The sequence below is a fragment of the Maylandia zebra genome, linkage group LG2, assembly GCF_041146795.1.
Source record: "Maylandia zebra isolate NMK-2024a linkage group LG2, Mzebra_GT3a, whole genome shotgun sequence".
Taxonomy (NCBI): domain Eukaryota; kingdom Metazoa; phylum Chordata; class Actinopteri; order Cichliformes; family Cichlidae; genus Maylandia; species Maylandia zebra.
In genome coordinates, this window is record NC_135168.1 from 10936193 (window position 1) to 10962848 (window position 26656).

The 26656-nt window shown below is 43.2% G+C and overlaps 1 protein-coding gene across 1 annotated transcript in view; it reads left to right on the forward strand.

The window, feature by feature from the left end:
• The first annotated feature begins 17264 nt into the window (after positions 1 to 17264).
• Positions 17265 to 26656, forward strand: part of LOC143420788 (uncharacterized) — a 178950-nt gene continuing 169558 nt past the window's right edge. The window contains exon 1 of the mRNA XM_076889062.1: positions 17265 to 17753. The gene's annotated coding sequence lies outside the window, so the exon portion shown is untranslated. The remainder of the gene's footprint in view (positions 17754 to 26656) is intronic.

A 26656-nucleotide genomic window follows, 5' to 3' on the forward strand; every position in this document is an offset into this window, starting at 1 on the left:
ATCCCTGAGGGACACCACAACAGACAGGTACAGCGGAGGAAGAGGAAGTGGCCAAGTGAACCGAGGAGAGCCGATTGGAGAAGTATGATTTAAACCAATCCAAGGCAACACCCTTGATGCCTACAGTGTGCTCAAGTCTCGCCAATAGGATTTTATGATCAACCATATCGAAAGCCGACGATAAATCCAATAGCACTAGGACCGAGGAGCGTCCATTGTCAGCCATTAGTAGAAGGTCATTGAGAACTCGGAGCAGCGCTGACTCAGTGCTATGATGTGGTTTGAAGGCCGATTGGAATTTATCATTAATGCTATTCTCATCCAGGTAGGCCTGGAGTTGAAGCAACACTATCTTCTCAAGAATTTTGGCCAAGAACGGAAGCTTGGAAATCGGCCTATAGTTCGCATAATCATTATAATCGAGGTTCCTTTTTTTAAGAACAGGCTGAATTATAGCATGTTTAAAGGCTGATGGTACGCAACCAGAGAGCAAAGAAGAGTTCAAAAGGGACAATATACTAGGTCCAATTGCACTAAAACAGTCCTTAACTATACGAGATGGAAGAACATCATATACGAGATTAGTATTGTTCATTTGTTCAACCAGACGCTTAAGAGTAGGGAGTGAAACGGGTTCAAACTGATAGAAGGAAGAGGAACAGTCAGGGGTAAACGCAGGGCCTGTCATTAAAGGAAGAGCAGATTTAAGAGATGAGACTTTATCTAAAAAATAATTTAAAAATTGTTCGCAAAGAACCGTGGAGCACGGCAGCGGCATAGTGGGGCAGGGGTTGACCACAGAGTTAAAAATTTTAAATAAAATTCGAGGATTGTTACCATTGGTAGAGATAATTTTTGAAAGAAAAGCTGCTTTAGCCATTTTGGCAGCAGTTTGAAACTTCAAGCGACTAGTACGTAGGATGTCGTAAGATGCCTGGAGTTTATCTTTCCTCCACCTTCTCTCATCCCGCCGACACGCACGTCGTAGAGTGCGAACAGAGTCACTTAACCAACATTGTGAGTAAGTTCTGGGGCGCTTCATTTTAATAGGTGCCACAGTGTCGAGGATGGAGGAACATGTAGTTAACAGGGTATTGGCAAAATTCTCAACCATATGAGGGGTAAGACAATCTGACGTAATAGATGCAGAATACACAAAAGAAGCAGAGAATTTCACCACAGCATCAGCATTAACAGTACGCACATCACATAATAATGTTACATGTTATTATGTGATGTTACTGAAATCATCATGAATAACAGGAGTGGTGATTCCTGTAACTTTGTGTATATAATTTGGCATTTCTTACTGATGTAGGCCAAAAATAAATACATAAACTGAGCACCTGATGGCTTTGAACTTTTGTTGTCCATCTTCCATTGGTTTGAATTTTGCGCTCCAGTACAAACACAAATCCCCCAACCCGAGGATCAGCACAATTAACCTAACAGACCTACACCTTAGTTCACAGATTCACTTTGTCTAAGGTTGATTTCTGGGATTTCACACAACCCAGGATTCAGATCGTGAATCCATGATGGGCTTGGATTTACATCATTATAAATGAAATGTTCTCTACTTGGAAGCAGCCGGCCCCGCCCCTTTTGACGGGTTGTGTGAGACTTTAAATCATCAAACTGTAAATTATAATTTAAATTGTTATTGATCCTTTACCCTGAGTCCTAAAGTGTAGATTTATTTTCTTACTCTTCTTATATTTATTGTTTGTTTACTTGCACCGCTGTAACTGCAGCCTCGTCGTCTCGTCTCTCTATATGCTGGACTGTCTGTAGCGGAGATGACAATAAAGTTTACTTTGACTTCAGCAGCGCGCAGGCGCACCGAGGGCTCTCGCGCTCACTTTATAGAATTGAGAAAAAACATGGGTGCAGATTATAAGTCTGTATCATAATATCTGTTTGTTGTTTTTATTTTGTTTTGCGAGTTGGTTATTAGATGCCGCTCCAGCCAGCCAGAGACTCCCCGCCGCCCCGCCCTCTCCTCCCTGTGCCGCCAGCAGCAGGCGCACCTCGCAAACGGAGGGCGCCCTTACTCCCAGCAAATGGCTGATAGAAAACCGATCGGTGCCTACGAATTTCCCAATATGCGCTGGCATGACGTCGGGGAAGCATGGGTACGACCGAGTATTTTATTTTTTTCTTGCCCGTGATGCCCCCCCCCCCCCACCACGATGCATTCTATTGGTTTGCACACTTACACACACCCAGCTGTGGTTTCCTGTTTTGCTGGACTCTGGAGAGCCCCGCCTTTAACGCTCTTCTCTCACAGAGAGCAACAGAAAACTTGGAAAAACTCCAGATTGACTGAACTCAGTTCAAAGTTACCTTGACACCTTTAGATGTGAGACGTAGTGATGGTCCGCTTGAAGCTGACGCTCCGGTGCGTGTGTCAGAAAGATCAACGCGCTGCTTCAGAAGCACCGTGTCGAGGCTTGATTCGTTTGGCCAGAGTCACGTGATCAGTGACGTCTGAAGCTTCGTTTAGAACGTACCTTTTTTTAAATCGAACTTTATTGAAACACAATGAGTATACAACATACAAACAGATGAAGTTTACAAAAGAACAGAACATGAACATACAGAACCAGGAGTAAAAAAATGATGATATGAGTAGGCGAAAAAAATCAACATATAAATATTGTTCTGAGAGGCTTTTTGTTGGTTGAGTCTGAAATTGATTGTATGTACAATTCATATCCTTATAAAACGGCAGAAATATGGTGTTTTATTAATAAACTTACATTTATGGATATAAAATAGCTAAAAGTATTAATAAATTTTTTATAAAAAACATTTATCATTCTTCCTGGGGAACTTAAAGAAAAAGAATAAAACATTTTCCCATCGTAAAGAAAACTCCCTTAAAATATGGACAATAACAAAACTGCTAAATTCTTCCAGAATCTCTGTGTAGAGGAACCAAAAGAGATGTGCCACAGTTTCTGGATGATCCCCACAGAAAGTTCAATTAGTATTTATGTCTCTTTTAAATGTCACCATATAGTGACTGGCTGGGTCACATTTATGAAGAATTTTATATGAGATTTCCTTCACCTTGTTCACAATTAGATATTTATGGGATCATCCAGACTGTCTTCCAGGTGATATCTGGAACATGTCGGTTCCAGTAAGATATTCTATATATGGGAGAGACATGATATCTTCTTGGAATAAACTACGTATTCTCTTATTGCTGTTACCAAGTTCCTGTGAAAAGCAGATTTTTCCCACTGCTGACTCAGCTGGATCAGGGAGAGTGACTGAGGCAGATATTGAGCTGTCAGTGTTTTTATATAACATTAAAGTCCCTGAGGGTATGGCACCAAGCACCATTGAGAATTCCCCAACACTGACGGGAAAATTATATAGTGTAAGGAATTCATTGTAAGTAAGTAGTGCTCCCTCGTTAAATTTTAAAACTTAGTAGCGGCCGCCATTGTTGGCAGCTGAAATTTGTCTGGGCCGCGCTATGAATTCTGGGATATGGTGGGCCACGAAGGACACACCCGACCCATCCTTCAAACTCGGGGGAATGAAGGACGCATTTGAAGGAGTCGAGGAATCGGGACAGCCTTCGTCGCCTGGCTGTGACGTCATCGGCCTTCAAATGCGGCCTCCGGAGGATGCAGCCGACGTTTTGGGACACAGCTTGTGTGTCTTTGTTGGTCATGTGACCTCCCAGGGACTACACATGGAAACGAGCAGTTTAGCTCAAATCTGGCAGGTTTCCATCGTCTGTTTTTGTCCTGATGTCCATGAACATGAACACTGTCCCTGTCAAACACGTCCAGATAATCTGATCCAGTGTTGTTCTTCTTCTGTGGTGTTTGTGATGGAGCTGCTGATCCTGATGTCCTCCACCAAGGGGGCAGCAAATTCAGCTGACTGTCATCATTTATTAAAAAGATAACATAATGCAATATAATAGTGTCAGTTACACATTGTGGGTTGCACTGTGGCCAGAATGGACATTACCTCCTGCCTAATGGAAGCTGTCAGCCATCCTGCAACCATGAATTAGATAAGCAGAAGTGAAGGGATTGTTAACAACAATTTAATAATAAAATGTAATGTGATAGTTGCACTTTATTAGCTCCCCACAATCGTATGAATAATAACCATGAATGCACTGCATGCTCATAGCAAGTTCTTTAGGTTTAAAGTGAGATCCTGCTTTAAAGGGCGCTTCATCTGCTGGGAATGACATGTTTCTTCTAGTATGTAAGGCTCAGCCCATCTTACTGGGACTTACTTTTGTAGATCCACATGCTCTAAACCTGGTGCTCCATGATTGGTGCAGAAGCTTTAAGCTACTATTAACAAATAATGACCATGGACTTAGTTGTTACTACAATAACTTATCATTGAGCAACTTTTAATTTTACTTGTAAAACTATGCAAGTAGAATTGAATGGGGCACAGTGAGCTGAGCACAGGCCCACTCTGTGACACTCAGAGGTTTGTGGATATCATACTGAGAGTATTGGACACAGTGCAGCCAGCTTGCAGCCACTTTCCCACCACTTTAGCACAATGTTTACATGAGACTCAGCCACACTAATGTTCCTGGGCAGACATGTGGTGCAGCATGGCTGATGGCACTGTACCTGCAGCTGTCATGGACAAGAACCACTCAATACCTCACCCAAGCCAAGCCTGTGCTGATGTTGTGATCTGAGACCGAGACACTAACCCAGGATCATGATATGATGTTGTGAGAGTTTCACTAAGAATTAGCTCTGATTACAAGATTTCAATCTATGGTAACTCTAATTTGTATTTACTTCAGTTTGTTCATCTTGGAGCTGTGTGCAGCTGAGGACAGTCTTATTATTACCAGGTGAGGATATGTAACAGCCACAGTCTGTAGAGATGATGTCACCATGGAGTGGTGATGTCACTGGAGCTGCCAATATGTGCTCCAGCCAAAGCTACACCAGAGGGTTGTGCTGTGTAACAGGTTGGTGCAGGTGGTGTTATCTACATTTGAACATTAGGCAACAGTCTCATGAAGACACTTTCTATTGTTCACTAAAGACCAACAATAACAGAGACAAAGGGAGAGCAGCAGAACTAGTGCTAACAATTAGCACTGCTAGCCTGCCCACCAACACCAGCTAATGTTCTAAAAACGATGATCAATGATTTTGCTGTAACGGCTCCAGCTGTCTGTGTCAGGGACACGTTGGAGATGAAGTGAGTGATCCAGTGACAAAGGTTTGGAAAGCTGCAGTCAGCTGAGGCTAAAGGAGTCACCTGACCGAGAGACCAAATGTTTCACTGAGAACGTCCAGATGAACAGAATCAACCTTTGGGATAATCTGTTCCACACATCCATGTTTCACTTACTGCATTATATTTCCTCATTGCTGTGCACACAGGCCTGTGGCTTATAACCAACTCCAAGTTCAGACTCAGAGGCTGCTGAAGCTGTTTTCTGGAACAGAGACGTGTTGGATATAAAACCAACTCTTCTTTATGTGTCAGCACTGAGGAAAGGAGCAGCTTCGTTTCTAAGTGTATGAAGGACTGTAGCAGTGTGTGTGTGAGCTTTATTTCACAGACAGAACCATATCAAAAACACAACTTCAGGTAAAAACAATACAAAATCAAAGAGTCTGATCAGAAGGATTAAACAGAGGAGTGTGGGACTGTTTTTAACAGACAGCAGGTTAAGCCAGGCTGGAGGAGTAAACTGAGCCTCGGTGTGAGCAGCAGTGTGTTTGACAGGAAGCTGAGATAAACAGTCTGGAGCCCATTTAGTGCTTCATATGAAAGTGTGAGGATTTGAAAGCAAATCTAAAATCAAGCAGGAGTCAGTGTGAGAATGATTTGTGCTTTTCCTCAGTCAGATGCTGGGAGTTTCAGTTCATCCATGTTCAGCGTGCTGTGCTTTGTGTAACAGGAGAATATGACAGTATAAATCAAGTCTTCATGTCACTGAAAGCCTCCACAGTCTGCTATGGAGGTGCATCAGTTTGGATTTACAAGAAGAACATTTCTTAAACCTGCCACAAGATGGCGCTCCAACAGAAGGGATGTCCACAGTGTAACACAGACACACACATACTGTGTGAATGTGTGAGTGAATGGGCTTTCAACACAAGGCTTCTGCTGCTACCTTTAATGACATAATTAGCTAACAAGAACAAACTGTTAATTACCACCAAAGAACGGCTCCAGATTTTAGCTGCTGACCATTTTGTGAAACGTTGATTACATCAGCTTATTGTTGATTTTTCAACCTTAATATCAGCTGCTTTAAAGGAGCCTGGTTCTCTGGCAGTAACACTTTTCTTCACTAGATGCAGTGCAGGCACAGTCTGTGTTTCTAAACTACACACTAATGTTCATTGTTGTGCAGCTAAATCCTCCCTCTGGATGGGAAGAATCCCTGTCAGGCTTCAAACACCTGGCTTGGTGTTCTGGAGCTAATGTGTCACCTGTGAGGACTCTGAGATGAACACACAGCAGACACTTCAGTTCTCCGTCTGTGTGTCCTCAGTTTCCCAGCATGCCTTGGCTGTGGTGGTGGAGGTGAATGAGGGGGAACATGCTGCTCTGTCAGCACTCAGGTTTCATACCTGGTGATCTCAGAGGACAAAGCGGCGTTACAGCAGCGCACGTTGATGAGACCTGATGCTCTGAACAGTTCAGACTTCAGCCTCACTCTGAGAAAACAAACGACTGACTGTCAGCAGCAACTACACCTGCTCCATCAGTGACGGAGAGAAGAACTGAGACTGAGAGACATACAGCTGCAGGTCAAAGGTCAGAAACGCCCGCTCTTTGTACGGGTCAGGAGTTAGTACTGCAGAGGTCAGAGGTCAGCTTGCTGACAAACCATTTGAAACAGTTTGGAGCTAAAAGCACAACAGCAGAGGAAAGAAGAGACACTGCAGAGATGATGCAAAATATTGTGTTTTGTTCTCAGCTGTCAAAAAGTGTAACACACGTGTTCCAGCACAGCCTTTGTGTACTTTCACTTCTCCATACTGTCCATTGGAAATCCTGTTTGTTACTTTTTGATTTCAGTCCATGTGTCCAAAGCAAACTTCTGTCCCACACTTTCTCTGCTGACTCTTCACCGATGCTCAGATGATCTCAGATGATTTCACCAGAACTCATCAAAATTCGGGCTCCACAGAAACCCAGACGTCACTAAACAAGCGTAACAAGCAAAGTGAAAACTGGTCGTTCAGCTTTATTGACCAAAGATAAGCTCACATGTCACCTCATGACACAGACACTTATTTCCACAGCATGCACGAGGACTGACAATAAGTGTCTATAAAGCCACTTCTATCTGCCACACCTGTGCTTCTGTCATGGTTGCTCTCCTCTCACTCTGTCATTTATCCACAGTCTGCCTCCCTCTGCTCCGTCAGCTGACGTCCTCTCTACACCACCTGCTGTGTTTTATCCTGCAAAAACACATTTAAGAAGCGTTGCACCGAGTAACGGGAGGAACTGCTATAAAATCCATTTAAAGGAGGTGGTGCTGAGTGCTGTGACTGGGGTCCCACCACTGACATCACGGGTGGAGGACATGTTGGAAAACTGCTACAAAGTGCTGTGCAGCCAGCAGAGCTTACAGTCTGTCCTGTGTGTCATACAGGCTCTCACACTTAGTGTTTCTGTGACACATTGAAGAGAAGTTTGTGTTGTTCACAGTTGTGCTTGTACTGAGTGACAGCTGACATGACCTAACAGGAATAATGTGTCTGTGCTGAATGAGAAGTAACACACAATGAAGTCTTGATGCATCTCAATCATCCAGGAAAGTGAGTCTGTTGCTTCTGTTCATCTGGACGCAGCGTTTTGTGGGAGAAACGTGTCGTCATCATCAGGTGACGTCTTCAGTCTCAGCTGCAGGTTTCAGTCTTACAAACAGGACATTTGCATAAAGACTGAAAGCAGCTGCAGGAACGATGGGCTGGGAGCTCCGTTCCTTCATCTTAATTATGCAGATTCTCAGGACCATTGATCAACAACCACTGATCCATGTCCATGAGTCCCATTCACAGAGATGTGGGAATGGCTGCAGTCACAGCATGTAAGATGGAAATAAATGAGAAGTATTTAGCTGAAGTGGATTTGATTTATGTTACTTCTTTTTTAACTTGTAGTTCTACATTGGAAGATTATTGTGATATTGAAATATAAAAATACATTTATATTCTATTATTTTCTCAAAATAAGCGTCACACTCGTGGAAGCCGGTGTAGCCGCCGAAACGCCTGCATTTATGGAGACTTTCAGCCCCAGGTAGGCCAGTTATGGATCTTCGGATCCACATTATGTCAGCATAAAATACATACTTAGGCAGAATTTTGCAAACATCTATTTTTCATTTTGTAGCAGCATAGAGCTTTTTTCCAATTATTTTTTAAAAGTCAGGTCAAGGCTCCAAAAGCCCAAAGGCGATATAACAGTTTGTGTTTGCTACATGGATCATTGTAGTTCAGCTTTCCTTTGTTATATTTCTTTAAGAGCTCAAAATGTGTTCATTACATAAATCAAATGTAATTTTCTCTGTAGCACTTCATGGATTTCATAAGCAACACACTGTAGTTGTTCACACAAAGCATAAAGGTAAAAACAATATACACAGTGTTATCTTCATTTTAGATGTCACAAAGTATTTGCGGCTCCCAGTGTTTTCCCGAACCCTGACCCTTTGCGTGGAAACCGGGTCCAAAAGGCTCTTTGGGTGTTAAAGGTTGCTGACCCCTGCACTAGGCCCAACTGACACATATATTTGATTCCAAATACAAAAAATAATGTGTAACCTGCTGGAAGAATGTAGGAGGTTGAGACAGGATCTCAACACTTGGTGTCTGCAACAAAAGACAACAATATGTGGGCCGATCGTGGCTCAAGAGTTGGCAGCTCGTCTTGTAATCGGAAGGTTGCCGGTTCGAGCCCCGGCTTGGACAGTCTCGGTCGTTGTGTCCTTGGGCAAAAAAGCACTTTGGGGTCCTTAGGGACGAGTAAAGCGCTCTACAAATACAGGCCATGTAATGGCAGAAACATTCTCTAGTGTAAATCCTGACTAGTTCATTAACTACAGATCAGTTTCAGTGAACATTATTCACAGAGGGATCTGAGTTCCTTATACCAGACTCTACAGAAACTGTAACACTGTACAGCTCTGCGACTCAACAATATGACAACAATGTAACACACACTAGAATCATCAAATAAAGCCCCACTAACCACTAGAACTAACTAACTAGCACTGGACACTTGCATATTAGAGATTTCTACCACCATAGGAGGCGAGATATCATCCTTGAACCAGAGCATCCAGCCCTCAATTTCGGACATAAAAAGCGACGTGGCCAGGCATGATAACACTTTGACTGAACTGCAGGACTGTGCCTCGAACCACTCTGACACCATCGCCACTCTCCAGGCCACTGTGGAGCGTTTGTCTGCGGAGGTAAAGAAGTTAGATGAGAGATGTGGAGCTCTTGAGGCACTCCAGGAGGAATAATTTAAGAACTGCAGGAATACCAGAAGGCACAGAGGGACCCAAGATGACTGAGTTGGTTCACACCTGTTGGCGGAGGCGCTATCTCTCCAGGAGAAGCCACTCATCGATCGAGCACATAGAGCGAATCGCCAGCGTCCCAAACAAAGTCATCTTCCTCGGCCCATCATCTTGAGATTGCACTACTACCACATTGGTGAGGAGATTCTGCTGAAAGCTGCAGAGAACAAGAACCTGATGTATAAGGGTTTTTAAAATAAACATCCTCCCAGATTTCCCTCCCTCTGTTGGAAACGCAGAGCCGCATTTGCAAATATGAGAGGAAGACTACGTGGGATGACCGGCGTCAGGTACAGACTGCTATACCCTGCAAAGCCGTTAGTGACCCATGGTGATGTGAGGAAAAGCTTTAGCGATCCCAAAGAGACCGTAGACTACGCGGAGAAGCACCTCTCCCACCCACCTTCAAATGTATTAAAAGCAAGGATATATCTATATGTCTAACGCTGACACAGCACTGTGTTTCTTCTTTTCCCTTTATATTCCATGTAAAGGTGAATATGGAGCGTTTATGGAGCTCGTTTATTGACCAGCTGTCAGTTAGAAGGTAAGAGTTACTAGGTTAACAGAGGTTAGCAGTAACAGTACGGGGAAGTATATTGTGTTGTTCTTTTGTTGTTTTTTATTTTATCGTACTTTACTTTGTTATTTGGATTTTACCTGTTGTGAGTGCTTCCCGTAATTCTCCTTTTTCTTGCGCCGCTGCGGCCAGAGTTCACAACATTACATATTTTTGTATCTATAAACAGGAAGCTGACACTCTCCAGACTTTATCAAAGGTGTGAGCGTCACAGCAGAGGCCTTTGTGTCAACGTAGCTGAAGACAAAACACAGAAACACATGAAGGAGATTTTCCTGGCCTGGATTTTATACAAATATTCTGCAGTACATCAAAAATGAAAGAAAACCATTAGTCAACATATGAACATCACCTCTGAAGTTACAGAGCTTTGATTGGAGACACAGCTGAGCGTTTTGCATTTTGCATAATTAATTACATAATTAATTATGTAACCATAATTAAATGGTTACATCATCTTTAAAGTCCCCAGAGATCAGGAAAAGGGCCTGAGGGTGCTGTGTTTGGAGTCTGCTGGTTACAGTGTGCAGGACCTCACAGGCTGCTGCAGCGTTAGCAGAGGGCGGGACATACACAGCTATCATAATCACGTGTGTAAACTCTCGTGGTAGATAGTACGGTCTCATGCTAACCTCTAGCAGCTCAATGTCCTTACAGCATAGCGTCTCTTTGATAGAGAAATGCCCAGAGTTACACCATCTATCGTTCACAAACACAGCCAGACCCCCTCCTCCCTTCTTACCACTCTCCGCTGTTCTGTCATAAGAGGCTCAGCAGCTAAAGCAGCACACCTGGGTCTCCCAGCCTATTAAAAGCAGCCCTTTGCTTCACCTGCTTCACTAAACATTATTATTTTAAGCAGAGTGGTGTGATTTATGTAGGCATTGCTGTGTGACAGGATGACTTTTCTTGCACACCCACCAAATGAGGGCGCACATGCTTCCACGCCCACTGGTGACTGCACACATCCTTTCAAGGACGCATTTCATTCATCCCTAACAAATGGAACAAAACACTGTGCAGCGTGTTCAGGTTTGAACGTGGCCCTGGCCTCTCTCTGCATCCACCTGGCACATGCAACACACATCCACTCCCTGCTGAACTGCTTGTATTTGATGTGTTGAAGTTTTGGTAAAGTTTGAATAAATTCCACTTTATTTATAGGAACATTTCATCTGTGGACTCCTGCTTCCCCTCTCCTTGAGCCAGTTTGTGACGGGAACATGACATAAGAAAAGTAATTTATCCCTTTTTGATTCTGTGTATCTGGCGCTCATCCAGTGAGTTCACACTTGGCAGAAACAGACTGAATTTGTCTGGAGAACTTTGGCTTCAGCCAAGTTAGATAAACACACTGTGTCTCTGTCAAAACAGCAGTGTAGTTGTGGCACCCCTGTGAGGGAATGACCACATTAATATTATTTTGTGTAAAACACTCATGTAACGGGACATTTTTCATTGCTATATGTATTTATTTTCAGTTTCTTTAAGAGGATAGAAAATCCATGTAACAGGGATTCATTTTATGTTAGAAAGCAGTGAGGGCGGAACTTTGGTGCTTGCTCCGGGGTTTCGGGGTGCAGTAAGTGGAGCCCACCTTCCGCTGCTTCCTCAGACACGTTCTGGAGGAAAGCAGAGACGCATCGTGTCTTCCTTACTCTGCTCTTCACCTGCTTTTACAGGTCGGTACACGGTGCTCGCACCGAAAATGTTGTTTATTGTCACCATGGTTACCCACGTTAATGTGAATGGGAGAGTTAAGGCGGTCCGCCAAAGTTATTTATATGTAAACACGGGAGAAAACCAGAGGAGTGTCCCGCGCGACCGCACCGCGAGCCCGCTCGTTAGGTGGAGCGCTCGTGAAGCAGAGTCAGTGCGCTCCTATGCTCTGTGCAAACGTGTTGTAATGCTCCAATCAAATCAGTTCTGTGAGATGTGAATGTTAATAGTTCTGTTAAAGTGACTGAGTAGATTAGCTAGTGTAACACAAGCACTCTGAGCAACTCTGTGTAGCTAACAGAGGCATTCATGGGTTGATTCAACAAGCTGTGTTTCATGATGCACTAAATAGTGATTTTGCCAGTAAATTACTGGAGGGAACAAATGTAATGTATTTACCAATGCTGTTATTGAATAGAACTGTTTAGCCAGTAAGACACTGCAGAAGACAATGTGATGTGTTTATTGATATGATAAAAGGATGTAGCTGTTATGGAAAGAAGTGTGAACTTGAGAAACTGAACCAGTTAAAAAGAGTATATTTCACTGATGTTGTGAAATAAGTAAATGTAATTGATGTGAATGAGGAACCAGCTGAACAGTATGTTGAAAGCTCATGTTTAGTGTTTTATAGCATTTATTTGTGTGAAATAAATCAGACTCAGACACGTTCTGGAGGAAAGCAGAGACGCATCGTGTCTTCCTTACTCTGCTCTTCACCTGCTTTTACAGGTAACATATTTGTCATCGAGGTCTTCATCCTTGGGACCCGTAACATAGTAACTTCTTCATTGTTATACTTCTATAGTTTTCCCATTTTGTGAGCTGTGGATGTGGAAAGTGTCTCAGTGACACATCCACATGAAAACGGCGTTACCTTCGTTCATTTGCACGTCAAATGAACGAGCTGTTTGGACTTTAACGTCACAGCTGATGCTTCGATACTCGAACTCAAGAGTTCAGCTTCCACTCAGAGGTACAAGTACACACAGCAAAGATAAACGTGTACACAAGGTTGAACCCACAAGTGCACAGCTCCAACCAGAGATGGGCAGTAATCCGATTACTTTTTCCAAGAAACGAGTAAAGTGAGGGATTACTATTGCAAAAAAGGTAATTAGATTACTGTTACTTTCCCGTAAGCATGCTGCGTTACTGCGTTACTAAAACCGCAGCTGTGTGCAGATGAACAATGGATAATCTATCGAGTGTGGAGAGAGTGTGAGCGTGCAGCGTTTAAAGCGTGGAAGCACTGACCTTACTTTGAGTTTGACTCTGTAAAAAGTGACAAAAACATTAGCATCCGCTGTTCACTGCGTGGGAAGACAACATGCTCACTCACTATGTGTTAATGGGCATGCTTATTTATAACTTTGATAAAATGTCATAAAAATAATTCCATGCCAGCTCACCATTGGTGATCAGGTAGTTTCTGTTCCAGTTCCAGTCCCATAAATCATGAAGCTTGCTGCCAGAAAAGCTTCAAATCTCCTTTGAAAGCTGTTTGTGGTCTTGATTGTGGGAGCTTCAGTTGTCTGACTCCAGCTGCCACACAGTGCTCACTGATATCATTTGCAAAAACCCCAGTGTGACAATATTTATCAGTGAAGCAGAAATCAGGAAGTGACGACTTTTCTTTGAACATTTGCTAAGGCTAAGCTGTGCTTTCTACCACAGTTGGGAATTTCCTGGTTTACAACAAATTATTGTGTCAACACCGCATAAGATTTCAAACTACAGGAAAATCACTGGAGTTATAAGAGGCAGACAACGACACACACACCACATGCATGCTGTTGCTATTTATTGTGGATTAACCTGTCAAGGGCAAGAACAAAAGAATTCTGCCTCAAATACAGGAAATCATAGCTTTCCTGTATTTCCTCCATTGTTGGCATGCTGGTTAGTGCTGTTGCTCCACAGTAAGAAGGTCCTGGGCTAAATTATCCATGAATGTAAACGGCTGTGTGTTTCTATCTGATAGACTGGTGAGCTGTCCAGGGTGTACCCTGCCTGGTAACCTATCACTTCAGGGTTATTTCCCAGCCCTGCTGCAACCAGGATAGAGATAGGAGGATGGTAGTTGTTGTAGACCCATTCAGTTTCAATTGAAGGATTAAAATGTTCCAGGAGCTCAACTTACTCCATCTGAACATGTTTCAATCGTGTTTTATGAACACAACATGCAGGTTTACTGAATATGAAAAGGTTGTGTTGATTTAACTCAGTTGTTTAAGTTTCTGCCAAAGCAAAACCTTTGTGTGCAACCAGTGTCCACTATTGAATCAAGTAAATCCAACATGTTTTTGTCAGTGCAAAAGGAGTTACGGTGCCTGTATTCCTGCACAATATTGTCCCGGGAGGGAGGAAAACTTTCTGGTGAAGTTTTGGTTGATTTTTGGGTTTTGCTTGACACTAGGTTGATTTTATCAGTGAGGTTTGGATTGTTTTCTTTCTCTAAGAGAGAGAAAGATGGTTTTATGCTTGGACATGTTTGCAATGGGCCCCAGTATTTGTTACTTTATTAGTATTTTATTGGTTGCGTTTGTTTGTGCTTTTGTTACAGTGCACTGAGATAAGAACATCTGAGAGGTGTGATCCACCGGTGGTGATATTTTGGTATTTTGTGAGTTCCCGATTTAACAAATCAGCTCTTTAATCCAGACCTGAGAGGTTGAACTTTAAAGCGCTATAAAATATTCTTACTGGAAACAGTGGCAAAGTGTTTTTCTCCATGATTATAATGGGCTTGGGAGAAATTCACTTATATGTGACATTGATCACATGAGAAGTCCTGAGCCTAAAAGGATTGCAGTGAGTCAATCCAGTCCAAAAACAAGGAGCTGTTTTCCTTTAAAATGATGACGTCATCTTGCTGGTGATGGAGGCTCGAATAGGCTGCGCGTGAGACTCCATTATCAGCAATATCTGGTATGAATGTGTGTGGATGTATGCATGTGACTGTGATGGACTGACGACTAAAAGTTTTACTGACTTGATACTGAGACAAAAACGGTGCCGACTTTAGGATTAGTGAATGTCCACAACAATTCACCCAGCCTGTAGAAGAAGGGTGGAGGTTTTGTCTTGCTTTGTTTGTGCAGGAGCAGAAGGATGACAGAGACTAAAGGGGGAGGCTGTAGCTTCACATGAGTGTGAGCTGCAGACTGAACCCTTTGGTTGCTAATGTTGAGTCACTGATGGTTGCATTAAGAAAATTGTGTTTTATTAGCTGTGTTTTAATTAAGGTATCACATTATATTGTTGGGAATGTTAAATGCTAAAGTGAAGAAAAGCTTTGATTTCACTCATGACTGAACATGTTATTATTAACCATAGCAGGCCACTGTAAAGAGTCAATTAACTGTTATAGAGGAAAAAAAGGCCAAAAACTCTGTTAATACCTATGAATAACAGGCAATGATAGACTTGTCACATTCAAAATAGAGATATGTAATAACAAACACGGGTCCGTGTCATTTAGGTTCTCCATTGAAATAGTCAATCATTTAGAAAAGTAGAATATATATATATATATATGTCTCAACGCTGTTTCTCAATAATATTAAAAACCTAAAAACTATTGTTGTGGAAGATAGAAGTCACTGTGACAGCCCTCTGACTGTGGAGGACGTTTGTAATCCTATTTCTGCACTTAAGGCCAACAAATCTCCCGGCACAGATGGTTTAACTGCAGAGTTTTATGAATCATTTTCGAATCTCCTGGCTCCGTTCTTACTGCAGCTTTTCATAGGAAGTGTAGAGAATAACATCCTCCCTCCTACTCTTACTCAGGGTCTCATAACACTTATTCCAAAGCCAAACAAAGACTTACTTCTTATTGATAATTGGAGACCCATCTGTCTGCTCAATGATGACTATGAGATTATGGCTTTAGTACTTGCTAACAGAATGAAAGAGTTCTTGGACACAATTATGGATGAGACACAATCAGGCTTTATGAGAAACAGACACCTTTCTAAGAACATGAGACTGGTTTTAGATCTACTTGATTACTCTGATTTGGTATCTGACTATAGCTTCATTCTCTTCCTGGATTTTTAAAAGGCTTTTGATACAATTGAACATCAATTTATTTTCCACTCTTTGGAAAAATTTGGCATTTTTCTGTAAAGCTATCAAAACCTTGTACACGAATGGCAATAGCTCAATTAAAATGATTAAGACTCCACCCCGAGATTTGACCTGTTATACAAGGAATCAGCACAGCTGATAAGGAGCTCATCATCAGCCAGCTAGCTGATGACACCACACTCTTCTTGAAGAATGCAAATCAAATCCGTCCAGCCCTTAGTGTTATTAGTGATTTCTCTGAGGCATCTGCTTTATGTCGAAATCTAAAAAAATGTGAATTACTACCAATTAAAGGCTGCACTGCAAATGCTCTCTGTAACATTTCTGTTAAACAAGAAGTCACATATCCAGGACTGTTAACATCCAAAGACCAAAAGTCAAGATGCTCGTCAAACTTGTCAAACAGTGTTGGGGAATTCTCAATGGTGCTTGGTGCCATACCCTCAGGGACTTTAATGTTATATAAAAACACTGACAGCTCAATATCTGCCTCAGTCACTCTCCCTGATCCAGCTGAGTCAGCAGTGGGAAAAATCTGCTTTTCACAGGAACTTGGTAACAGCAATAAGAGAATACGTAGTTTATTCCAAGAAGATATCATGTCTCTCCCATATATAGAATATCTTACTGGAACCGACATGTTCCAGATATCACCTGGAAGACAGTCTGGATGATCCCATAAATATCTAATTGTGAACAAGGTGAAGGAAATCTCATATAAAATTCTTCATAAATGTGACCCAGCCAGTCACTATATGGTAACATTTAAAAGAGACATAAATACTAATTGAACTTTCTGTGGGGATCATCCAGAAACTGTGGCACATCTCTTTTGGTTCCTCTACACAGAGATTCTGGAAGAATTTAGCAGTTTTGTTATTGTCCATATTTTAAGGGAGTTTTCTTTACGATGGAAAATGTTTTATTCTTTTTCTTTAAGTTCCCCAGGAAGAATGATAAATGTTTTTTTTAATAAAATATTTGTTAATACTTTTAGCTATTTTATATCCATAAATGTAAGTTTATTAATAAAACACCATATTTCTGCCGTTTTATAAGGATATGAATTGTACATACAATCAATTTCAGACTCAACCAACAAAAAGCCTCTCAGAACAATATTTATATTGTAACAGTTGCTATTGTAATGCAGTGTATCACCACATGGCGGCGCCTCCTGTCTCACGACTGGTGTCACCCCCTTTTTGTTCTTCTTCGCACTCCTCCTGTAATGGATGCTCCCGTGTGTACGCGGACTAGTGTGCTCTTCAGTAATGTGTGGTAGAGGTAGCACTTTTATTTTTGATATTGTAAATAAATGAGTACTTTTTGGAAAGTCAGAAGCTGTTGCTCATTCGCTATCCACCTGCACACTGCGGCTGGCTTCATCTCCACTGCACGTTACAACTGGCGCCCGAACTTTTTCCCCTTGGACTTCAGACGATTTTTGCATCCCGCCGAGGATTCTTCTCTTCTAGCACGTGAACTGTCTCGGAAATCCCCCCAGTTTTGCGGACGCTCGGACGTTTTCTCCAGCCATGGCCGCAGCCTCAGCTCAGGTTGGACCCGACTAATTTCTGGATACCGTGATGTGCCGCTGCTCCGCTTGGGAGAAAGAAAAAGAGAGAAGCTGACTCCGCGACGTGAATGGACTCCGTGGATTTGTTATTTGTTGTTGGTTTCGTCTTCTAAGGATTAATTCTTCTGTGGAGAGCCTGGACATGAACATTTCTGCTGGCTTTTCATTCCCCTTTCCCTCTGCTGAGACTGACTGTAGCACATGTAAGTGATAGCTTGGCCGACTACAACCGTTGGTGCTGGTCTTCGGCTCAGTATAACGAAACGACTTAAAACTAATCTTGCATTGAGCTCTAGTGTTGCAGACATGCTATTGTAATAACATGGTTCTGATCACTCCAGTCTAATTTCAGTTGTTGGGCGAAATTTTATATGTGGTTTTTCTAAATTTAATCTTGAACGCATTTTTGCAGTTTTGTCTTTCTAGTCTGACCTAACTGACTCTTTTACTGCTATATCAATAACTGCGCTGTGCCCTGGAGCGGCTTAATTTTTTTGAAATCGCAATGGCACACTGCCCAGACGACTCTGACTCAGACATGGAACTTACCTCGTTACCTATGTGCCAGATAGTTGAAAATGTGACTCCTAGCCTTAGCCAACAAGTGGTGGAGTTAAGAACTGAGGTGAATAAGCTTAGTGATTGTTTACGTGACTCACTGAACATACAGCAGAGTTTACTAAGGCAGTGGGACCAACTCACAACGGGGAACTCTCCCCCTCCTGCAGTCCCACAGTCTCCTGTTTTCCCAATGGCCACATCGACACCTCATGTTCATGTGATGGACAAAACTGAACCCACCAACAGTACCAATCCGTTCCTGCCCAGCAACCCATTTCAACCTACAAATCCTTTCCTCCCATCTCACTCAGTTGAACTCAGCAGCACTTCCAGAGTGATTGCGGCAGCTTTACATCACGCAAAGCTGGAGCCTCCTGTGTATGCTGGGGACGGAAAAGTGCAACCTGAGGACTGGTTAAATACAGTTGGCATATACAAAGCCTCATTGAACCTAACTGATGGGCAATTGCTAAATGAACTGCCACACTTTCTTGCAAAAGAGCCCTGGAAATTAGTGGTGCAACGATATTCGTATCGATATTGAACCGTTCGATACAGTGCTTTCGGTTCGGTACGCATATGTATCGAACAATAAAATTTTTGTTCAATTTTTTTTTTTTTTTTTTTTGTGTCCCGTTTGGATCTATAGCCATCAGAATTGTTGTCTTGAGGCCAAGAAAGATGCCAAGAGGATTTATTTTAAGTGGATCATCATATTGGTCCATTTGATTGACCTTTATTATAATTATGAATTTATTTTATTTTCAGTTGCAAACGGGACAGACATGACTGTGGGATAGGACAGGGGGAAAGAATGAAAGAAAGAGGGGGAGAGAAAGAAAGAAAACCAAAGGGGAGAAAAAAAAAAGAACAATACAAAATTTGTAATTTATTTTATCAACTTTCCTTCTGACGATGCTGTCTGTGTTGAGCGCTCAGTGAATCTGCATTTGACTACTCCGCCTAGGCTCGAGAGTGCAGCCTAGGCGGAGTAGTCGAACGCAGATTCACTGAGCACTCAACACAGACAGCATGGTCAGAAGGAAGAGCGCAGGGCAAGCTAGCAAGACAGAATTGGACCTCCCCACCCTCATTCAGATCTGGCGTTTGGAATTATTTTGGTTTTCATGTGACGTATGACCCTGAAGGTAAGCGAGTCATGGACTAAAGTAAAACAGTATGTTGGATGTGCCATGCAATGCTCAATTACATGGGTGGGAGCTAGTGTGTTAGCACAGTTAGCTCGTTAACGTGTTGGCCGTCTAGCCCCTCTGTATAGGGTAGCTCGTTAACGGAGATTTGCCGTGTTGTGGCGTTAAGGTTATTTCAACGAGATTAACCTGAAAGCACTAGTGGGAACACAACGAATATGACTGCACATTTACACCGACATCATCCTAGTGCAAAGACAAAAACAACAAGCATGCATGCTACAAACTTTAGCCGAGTCATTTAGACAGCTGTTAGCACAGGATTCTCCTTATGGAGACCTGATATGTTTAATATGCTGCTGAGAATATAGCCCAGAAGAAGCGGATAGTATAGCTTTTATTTTGGAAAGAGACATTTCTCTGTAATAAACTCTCTTTTCCAAAGATGAGTGATTCCTCAATACAGGGCTCGCAATATTGCTAGCCCGACGTCCCGGGGCTATCTCTGCCCTGCCTGTCGGGCTATTGTAGGAAGGAAAAATATATGTCAATGCTTTTGCATTCTTTCAGAAATGTAGCTGGGTAATTATGTCATTGGGTGAGCCACTGTCAATATGTGACATATTGAAATCGTGTTTGAATTTGCGCTTGTTTTTTTGCTTTCACTTTGCAATCGTGCGAACTGTGTATAGAGAGCGACAGCACTGATCTGTGAGTGATGATAATTTGTGCACCAATTCCTCTGACATCGTCTTATTAATTGTTAGCTTACTATGCAAACATGACAAGTGAAATCTCCCGCAGCTTAAACATGTGAGAGGTTGATCGCGCAGAGAATCGCTGAGCTTATGTGAGTGCGGCAGGATATATATTTCACTACGATGACCTGGATGACTGAGAACCTTCACAGACAGATATATATTTTAGTTCTGCTGAGCCAAATAAGACAGGTCAGGGTGAAGAAGTGACAGCCAAAGAAAAGCTTACCACAAAACGGAGAAGTTATGACAAATCAGACTATAAGGCAAAAAGAAAGTGCAGCTTTATGGTTTCATGGACAAAAGAATTTCTGTGGCTGCAATATGACGAGCTAAAAAACAACACGCACAAGGGTTAGGGTTAAATTTAAAAACTGTACTTTTGTGTTAAAATATATATTTATAATTTTAATAAATGACAAATTAAAAAGGCATGAACATTTTTTTTGTATCGAAAAAATATCGAACCGTGACACCAAAGTATCGAACCGAACCGTGAATTTTGTGTATCGTTGCACCCCTACTGGAAATGGTTCAAGGCACTGAGCTCCCACATCACATCATGGGCTCAATTCTGTCAACTGTTTAAGACAGTTTTTCTGCCCTCCGACAACCAAGAACGCATCCTGAGAGGAATTTTGGATCGTGTTCATTTCACAGAGGCCAACCTACCCCCAGTTACTAACGGAGCCTCACACGCCCGATTCACTACAGGGTGGACACAGTCTTGGACACTTGGAAGACAATTTTTCACAAGTCCACTGGAATACCCCACTAAGAACGAAAGTGAACTTCAATGCTTCATCTGTGGATGCTACCCTCGACACAGGTGCTTCCCTCTCGGCTGTACGAACAGATCTCATTCAAGTAAATGACTCTTACCCTAGAAACACAAGTGAGTGGAATGGTCCTGCACTTAACCTCGCCAATAATGCTCCCTGTATCCCTGTTGGTGTTATTTGGCTCAATATTGGATTCATGAACAAGAACTTTTACCAGCGTTTTGCCATAATACCAGATTTGTCCTCTCCTTTCATTCTGGGAATGGATTTTATGGCAAGAGCTTCTGTTTCTATTCACATTCCCACTAGAACAGTCTACATTGAGGACATCCCCTGCCCACTCGCAGACAATGAAGAGGACCTTCAAAATGATTACTCACATTCACCTGGAACACTGATGTCTTTGGACTTGGTTCGCTCAGACTTAACAGCCAAACTGTCTGAAGCAAGTCTCTCAGAGAACAACAAGGATGCTTTACTAAATCTGCTCAGCAAGTTTAGCTCCTTGTTTGATGGTCAACTTGGTCGAACGGCTCTCACTGAGCACGCCATAGAGACTGGCAATGCAACACCTGTCAATCTCCCACCCTATCGCACGTCACCTGCTAAGAAACGTGTGATTGAAGAACAAGTGCAAAAAATGTTGAAGGACAACATCATTGAACTTTCCACAAGCCCTTGGGCAGCTCCTGTAGTCATTGTAAATAGAGCGGCCACGGAACCAAGGTTTTGTGTGGACTTTCGAGGGCTCAATCAAGTTACCCGAAAAGACTCTTATCCCCTGCCTCGTGTAGATGAGTCTTTGGACTTTCTGGCAAGAGGAAAGTTTGTCTCGACATTGGACTTAGCGCGAGGCTATTGGCAGGTTGCTGTAGCAGAGGACTCGAAGCCTAAAACTGCCTTCATCTCTCACTGCGGTCTCTTCCAGTTTCGGGTGCTGCCCTTTGGGCTCTGCAACGCACCTGCAACTTTTCAGAGACTCATGAACTCTGTGCTTGCTGGCCTCATTTGCAAAACGTGCGCAGTCTACCTGGATGACATTGTTATCGCCTCACCTACCTTTGAACAGCACTTAGTGGATCTTGAGGAGGTGCTGGGCAGACTCCAGGCTGCTGGCTTGTCATTGAAGCTCAAAAAGTGCCAATTCTGCCTCGATGAATTCACCTTTCTCGGGTACCGCATAACATCATCAGGTGTTAAGCCCGATCCGGACAAAGTAAAGGCGGTTAAGGAGTTTGATACCCCAACCTCAGTGAAACACGTCCGTCAGTTCCTTGGCTTGACTGGCTATTATCGACGCTTCATTCAGAATTATGCCCGCCATGCTGAACCTCTTCACGCCATCACCAGAAAGGACAATGCTTTCCACTGGGACGACAGCTGTCGAAGGGCCATGGACACTTTGAAGGATCATGTCACATCAGCCCCGATCCTGTCATTTCCAGACTTCAACCATCCCTTTTCCATTCACGCCGATGCATGTGACATTGGTCTTGGGGCAGTGTTGATGCAAAAGGATGACAAGGGTCGTGAGTACGTTGTGGCTTTTGCTAGTCGCTCCCTTCACAAAGCTGAACTCCCCTACTGCACTTCAGAGAAGGAGTGCCTCGCTGTGATATGGGCTCTGGAACACTTCCGCCCATATGTTGAAGGTGTTCATGTTACTATCTTCACTGACCACAACAGTCTCAGGTGGCTCATGTCTCGTCAAAACCCAACGGGCCGACTCGCCCGCTGGTCACTTCGTTTGCAGGACTTTGATTTCACAATAGTGCACAAACCTGGTGCACAGAACAAAGTTCCTGACGCACTGTCACGCAACCCTTTGCCTCTGACCTGTGACAGGCCGACTGATCTTTTACCAGATCATGCTGTTATGGGCAGCCTGGACATTCGTACTCTGCCCCCCGTCATTCTGGCTGACCGTTCACAATTGAGGCAGCTGCAGTTAGACGATCATGTCACAGGTCCACTCCTCAGAGACATTGAAGCAGACTCTCTGAACAGCTCGGACAATGCCACCTTGTTACAGTATGTTGTGTATGACTCTCTTTTGTATCACAGAGAACCGAAGTCCACATGTGCTTTGCACCCTTTGAAAGAGCTGAAACTGTTTGCCCCTACTTCCATGAGAGGCACCTTGCTGGACTATTACCATGACCACCCCACAGCAGGTCACTTGGGTGTTTCTAAGACATTGGCTAGACTGCGTTTTAGGTTTTTCTGGCCCAAAATGGCAGCTGATGTGAAACGCTATGTGATTTCATGCTCAGTGTGCCAACTCACCAAGCCAAGTCAGAAAAAAGCAGCCGGTCTTATGGTTCCCATTGTCCCCCAGAAACCCTGGGAGTATGTGGGTGTGGATTTTGTTGGGCCACTTCCCCGCACCCCCACTGGTAATGCTTATTTAATCATGTTTGTTGACTATTTGACTAAATGTGTTGAAGCCAGTGCTGTCAAAGAAGCTACATCTCAGGTAGCAGCTGGTAAATTCGTCACTGACATTTTTGCTAGGCATGGTACACCCACTTACCTCATTTCTGACAGAGGGTCTCCTTTTGTGAGTGAGCTTTTTGAACATGTTGTTTCTGCCTTAGGCTCGGTGCACAGACTCACTACGGTATATCACCCTCAGACAAATGCTACTGAACGCGTCAACCGGACTCTGAAAACTGCAATCCGCGCTTATGTAGGTGATAAGCACACATCATGGGACAAGTTTCTCCCTCAGATTTGCTTTGCTCTGCGCACCGCCCCCCATGACAGTACAGGTATGACTCCTGCCATGATGCTTTATGGTCGTGAGTTAGACACCCCGCTTGACCTTATCACTCAGCCTTCTACAGCAGGTGTTGATGAACCGGGTGTGCCTTACCCTGAGACTCTGAGAGCCTCCATGCAGGAAGCTCACGACCACGCCAAAGCAGCTTTGGACTATAGCCATGACAGACAAAAACATTACTATGACTTGAGTAGGGATGGGTATCGAAAACCGGTTCTTGTTGAGAACCGGTTCCCACTGTTTCAATTCCTTGGAATCGTTTGCCATTTTTGCAAACGATTCCCTTATCGATTCCAGTCGCCCCGAATGACGTCACCACGTTGCGGAGTGTCATTTACCTGGCAGGAAACACGGCGCCTAAGCGGCTCAAACGCTCAAAAGTTTGATTATACTTTATGAGAACCGATGACAACAGGGCAACTTGCAAAGTAGATATTGCATTTAAGGGAGGAAACACTACGAATATGCAAAAGCATTTGCTCACAAAACACGCGATGACACGTGTTTTTAATTCCGCTCCGGACTCGTGACTCTCAACCCAGCAGCAGCGGTAACGTTTGCACGTCCTCTCCCGTTAATGCGGCAGGTAAATAATCAACTAACAGTGCATATTATGTTAGCGCGATCTGCCTTATTACAAGACCTGCCATTACTGTACATGTAGGTGACCATGATGAGAGAGACAGACAGAGTCTGGCTAGCGCTCGCTGGCAGTTCTCGCTGCAGTCTACCGGTAGCGTCTCCTTTCAGGCCAGGATAGACGAATGTCACCGAGCAGTGTCTAAGTTTGTGGTCAAAGGCTTGAACCCATTTGCCACAGCAGATGCCCCCGATTTTTGGTAAGTGAATGTGTTTAATTGTAGGCAGGGACATTACTGGATATTCTTGTGTAATTGCCACAGAACAATTTATGTTATACTTTGTTATTGCTACAGAAGAATATTTATTTTATTATTTTACATTTACAATTTTTTTTCCTGGGGACCCTGTGACACCCCATTGAAGAGCCGTAGGCTTGATCTCTTAAGATCTCACTGTTGGGTTTGTAAGGCCATGTCACTCCTAAATTTCTATCTTGTTCAAAGAGAAGATATAAAACAAAGTTCTAAGCTAATCGACCTTAGTGTTCTCCTTTTTAAAAAATAAAAAAAGAATCGATAAGAGAATCGATAAAGAATCGAATCGTTAAACAGAATCGAAAATGGAATCGGAATCGTTAAAATCTTATCAATACCCATCCCTAGACTTCAGACATCGACATGCCACGTTTCGTGTTGGTGACCTTGTGAGAGTTAAGACGCACCCCAGGTCAGACGCTCAGTCTAACTTTACTGCTAAACTTGCACCACTGTTTCAGGGACCATTGTGTGTATCTCAGAGACTCAGTGATGTTAATTACAGGCTCACTTGGGTGGACTCCGGTGTGGATGCAGGTGTTTATCATGTTGTGAACATGCAACCGTTCCATACCTGGGACTCTCTCACTTCCAAAGAACATTCTGTTTCATTGCCTGCTGAGAGAGAGACCGCAGAGGGTCTGAACTCTGACTCTCAGGCCCACCCTGGCCCCCCTGCAGACACTGACATTGACTCTGAGCCATTCCCCTTTGATTTACCGGACATTGACTCTTCTTCTGGTGTGGGCGCTGTTCCAGAGAGTGTTTCACCCAGATCTGTCCAGCACCCAGCTGCTGGTGGACATTACAATCTCAGGCCCAGACGTTGCCCCAGAGTTACGTCTGGCTGGAGCAACAAAAGATGGACTAATGATTTTCACACAACCAGGCTTGATCTGAAGTGAAATGTTTTGGTTAAACCTGTTTGATGCTGTCTTGTTGCATTGCTACTTTGAGTCATGATATGTAGATGTTTTTGTTTGCTCTACTTAATCCAGTTTTATGGCTCTTTTGTGCGTTAAGGTTCATTCTTGGCATTTACTTAGGAACAAAAAAAAGAACAAAAGAAAAAAGTGAAAAAAACTAAGAAAACTGATTTTCCACTGTACATATTCGTCTTATTTTCACCAATTTCATTTTTAAATGGTCTTTTGCCCTGTGTGTGTGCACCAATCTTAGCTGTAACCTCTATGTATAGGGTACTGTTAGGTGTGGTGTGTGCTTTTTCAGCTGTGTACGGCTGAGGACAGCCTTTTTCTCACCAGGGGGGGACTATGTAACAGTTGCTATTGTAATGCAGTGTATCACCACATGGCGGCGCCTCCTGTCTCACGACTGGTGTCACCCCCTTTTTGTTCTTCTTCGCACTCCTCCTGTAATGGATGCTCCCGTGTGTACGCGGACTAGTGTGCTCTTTAGTAATGTGTGGTAGAGGTAACACTTTTATTTTTGATATTGTAAATAAATGAGTACTTTTTGGAAAGTCAGAAGCTGTTGCTCATTTGCTATCCACCTGCACACCTCCGCGGCTGGCTTCATCTCCACTGCACGTTACAATATGTTGATTTTTTTCGCCTACTCATATCATAATTTTTTTACTCCTGGTTCTGTATGTTCATGTTCTGTTCTTTTGTAAACTTCATCTGTTTGTATGTTGTATACTCATTGTGTTTCAATAAAGTTCGATTTAAAAAAAGGTACGTTCTAAACGAAGCTTCAGACGTCACTGATCACGTGACTCTGGCCAAACGAATCAAGCCTCGACACGGTGCTTCTGAAGCAGCGCGTTGATCTTTCTGACACACGCACCGGAGCGTCAGCTTCAAGCGGACCATCACTACGTCTCACATCTAAAGGTGTCAAGGTAACTTTGAACTGAGTTCAGTCAATCTGGAGTTTTTCCAAGTTTTCTGTTGCTCTCTGTGAGAGAAGAGCGTTAAAGGCGGGGCTCTCCAGAGCCAGCGCATATTGGGAAATTCATAGGCACCGATCGGTTTTCTATCAGCCATTTGCTGGGAGTAAGGGCGCCCTCCGTTTGCGAGGTGCGCCTGCTGCTGGCGGCACAGGGAGGAGAGGGCGGGGCGGCGGGGAGTCTGGCTGGCTGGAGCGGCATCTAATAACCAACTCGCAAAACAAAATAAAAACAACACAGCAAACAGATATTATGATACAGACT